The sequence below is a fragment of the Nycticebus coucang genome, chromosome 6, assembly GCF_027406575.1.
Source record: "Nycticebus coucang isolate mNycCou1 chromosome 6, mNycCou1.pri, whole genome shotgun sequence".
In the NCBI taxonomy this organism is placed as follows: Eukaryota; Metazoa; Chordata; class Mammalia; order Primates; family Lorisidae; genus Nycticebus; species Nycticebus coucang.
In genome coordinates, this window is record NC_069785.1 from 33327815 (window position 1) to 33331240 (window position 3426).

Sequence of the window (3426 nt, forward strand, 5' to 3'; positions counted from 1 at the left end):
GTCGCGTGCGTGCGTATGCGCGGTGTGTGTGAATGTGTGGGTGTGGGTGCGCGCGCGCGGACGGGACAGGGATGGCAGCGAGGAGAGGAGCGTCCGAGGGCGAGCCTCTGGGTAGCTGCGGCCGCGCCCCATTTCTTCCGGGAGGCTCCTAGAATCTGGATCCGCCTCCCGAACAGGCGCCGCGGCAGCCTCCGCCCAAGGCACAGCGGACCCATCCCGCGCAGGCAGAGAACGCGCCTTGGCGCTGCGCTCCCACCCCAGCTGAACCCAAGGGCGAGGGTGAGCGGCAGCTAGGACACGGTCTCCAGGGAGAGCAGGCGGCGAGAAACCCGCAGGGCTCGCAGGAGCGCGGCCGCCCCTCGCGGGGTGCCTAAGGAACTAGGGAGCTGGCGTGCTGACTCTGGTCTCTGGACCGGTCTGCCATATGCTCATTCAGTGAGGTTCTTAGGCGAGACAGTCCAAACGCAAGAAAGTTTGCACAGAACTTTTTTTCAGTAATTCACAAAAGGGAAAAAATATTTTAGAAACTGCAGGGCTCGTCCGGGATTTGAACCCGGGACCTCTCGCACCCAAAGCGAGAATCATACCCCTAGACCAACGAGCCACGGCGATAGGTTGTTCCTTTTGTTTCCTATGACTTAAGCTTCCGGCTACGAGTTGGCCGCTGGGCTACTCCGGGGTTTTAATTTTCCTGTTGTAACAGTTCTTTTTAACATCTTTACCAAAGTTTAGATCTGTCTCTGACTCAAGACTTTTATTTTCTCCCATCCACGTGCTGGACCCGTCCAGTTGCAGAAGTGGAAGAGGGGAGGCCACATTCCAGACGATTAAGTCTCACTGAGCCAGATCATTGCCGGGTCTAGCCCCGCGGCGCGGTTGGAGTCTGGAGGGAGCTGAGTTAGGGTTCAAGGGCCAGAACCGAGCTCAATACAAGGCTGTTGGTGCTGGGCCCAAGGACAGACGCTAGGCTGTTAGTTATCTCGCAGGGAGCCGGAGTAGGTTGGGGGTGAACAAGCAGGTTGGAGATGAACCAGTTTAGTGCGTGTAGACCCCTCTCAATTTCCCTGAAAAGTTATCAAGTGTTCTATCTCCTCATCTTTCCGTAGGTTGTTTCCTTTGTCTGGAATTCACTCTTCCTTTTTTTAAAAATTATTTTTTATTAAATCGTAACTTTGTACATTGATGCATTTATGGGGTTCAGGGTAAATGCTTACATTGTGAAATGTGAAATGCTTACATTGAACTTAGTAACACATCCGTCACAATTATACTAATAGTTTTGAAATGTGCCATTGTGGAATTCACTCTTCCAGTCTCATCCCAATTCATACCAAATCCTATTCCTCCTTCCTGCCTCGATTCAACATCTTTTTTTAGAACTATATAAATATATAAATATCTGAAAAAATTAAAAGTGTCTCTTCCTGAATGGATATGTGTAGAGTGGGGGCAGACACCAGGGCCAAAGGTCATTTTGTTCAAAGGGGTTGTTCTGCAAATCAGAGTCCCTCAGGCCACAGGGCACATACATGCACACACATGGCTATACACAATGTTCTGTACCAACGAGTAGTTTTTGGTCTCCGAACTTTGGACTTTAGGCAACAACCAAACAGCAACTAGAGCTAAAAACAAAAACAAAAACAAACAACAACAACCAAAAAAACCCGCCAGTAAGGTAGCTGTTTCGAAAGGATCCCCAACAGGATCAGTTTTTCAAGATGTGATAAAGGAAGCTCAATTCGGAAGTAAACCAGGTATTTCCTTGGGACAGGAGTAAAGACTTGGCAGAGATTTCAAATCAGACGATAGAGAACAAATGAGGAAATGGGTGTGATATCCAAAAACAGCGGCTTCTCCTTCAAGCCGGAATCGAACCAGCGACCCAATCATGACTACACAACAGATACTACAGTCCCCCCCTCTACCAGTTGAGCTATCAAAGGAAACGGACGCCAGCTCCTCTAGAAATCCCTATTCGGAAAATAGATAACCTGAAGTGGGCCACGAAGAACCCCCAATTTCTGGAAAGAGAACCCCTTAGAGTCGCTAAGCCAATTTGTGAGATAGTCTTGCATTGTCAGTTCTGTGGACACTTCTAGAACTGGTTTCGCTGAGGAAGGACTCTGCACTGGCGTTCCCACAGCCCGCGTATCCCGAGGCCGAACATCCTCTGCTCACCCGGGACGGATGGATGGATGGATGGATGGATAGATGGATGGGAGTGTACACGGAGCGGGGCGGACACCGGAGAACTGGGGCTGAGACGTGCACGCAATTCTGACAGCGCCCTAGCCAGCAGGGCAAAGGGAGGTCCCGGGGCTGCGCGGACTCCCTCACTTCCTGTGCGCGCCTTCCAGTCCAGGGGCGTTGCGGCTGCGGGCTGCATCTCTGTTCCGCGTACACGTCACCAGATTTGCAGAGGGAGAGGGTGGGGAATAGAATGCATGTGAGTCAACCCAATGTTTCTGGGAGAGTTCGCTTTGGAGGAAAATATTTTTTGATTATTCAAAAAGGAGGCCACAATTTCTTTGAGTCAATATCACAGCGATTCAAAGCTTGCCTCCATAGTACGAGCTCTTAATTTTCCAAAACCCTACCGACACCCAAAACCTTGCAGCACAACGTACATCTCCCGGGGTGCCTAACCCTAACTGCTGCAGTCGGCTCTAACCCTTTGGGGAGAGAAACTTTGTTCTCGACTCCAAATCTGCCCAGCACCCTTGCTTGAGGGCTGGGGCCTATTCTCTAGCCTGGACACCCCCATTTCACTCTAGGGCGGTGTAGCTTCCGGGTACGGGTAACAGCTCCCAGCAGAGCTCTTGCAGCGGATCAGCACAGCCAGGGCGTCGGCGGAGCCTGGCAGCGATTCCCACCCGCTGTGTAATGGATTCTGCCACAGTCCAGGGAGCAAAGCAGCACTTGCGTAACTGGTACTGGAACCTAAATGGAAGTAGGTTCTGCTCAGCTAGTATTTATTTGGGGGCTGTGGACTGCAGCAAGAGGATGTAATTCGCCAAATTTCCTCAGGCTTAGTTATGAGTAATGAGAATCAAAATTTCAAAAGTTACGAAAGATTCTTAGGCCCCAGCGAGATTTGAACTCGCGACCCCTGGTTTACAAGACCAGTGCTCTAACCCCTGAGCTATAGGGCCAGATGGGAAGCATTTGTCTTTCTTTGTCAGAAAAGGAAAGCTTTTGCTGAGCTTTTACTTAAGCATCTGGACGTAGAAACTGATTAAAATTTGGATGTCCTTTCATTTCCCGGCTATCCAGTCTGCAGGCTCTCTGTGGTTTTGCCAGGGAAGGTGCAACGTGGAAGTCAGTAGTTGAGACAACCACTATATTAAGACTGGAGAAATCTGCCCAACCTGACACAGTCTAACGCAGAGAAAGATTTTTCCCACTCCCCCTTTAGCTTGTAAA

The 3426-nt window shown here is 50.3% G+C and overlaps 2 non-coding genes across 2 annotated transcripts; both read right to left on the bottom strand.

Annotated features, from left to right (window-relative positions):
- Window positions 1–532: 532 nt before the first annotated feature.
- Window positions 533–604, bottom strand: TRNAP-UGG (transfer RNA proline (anticodon UGG)). The gene has a single exon. It is a non-coding gene; the product is annotated as a tRNA-Pro (tRNA).
- Window positions 605–3082: 2478 nt separating this feature from the next.
- TRNAT-UGU (transfer RNA threonine (anticodon UGU)) lies at window positions 3083–3155 on the bottom strand. Its single transcript has one exon. It is a non-coding gene; the product is annotated as a tRNA-Thr (tRNA).
- Between the last annotated feature and the right edge of the window lie 271 nt (window positions 3156–3426).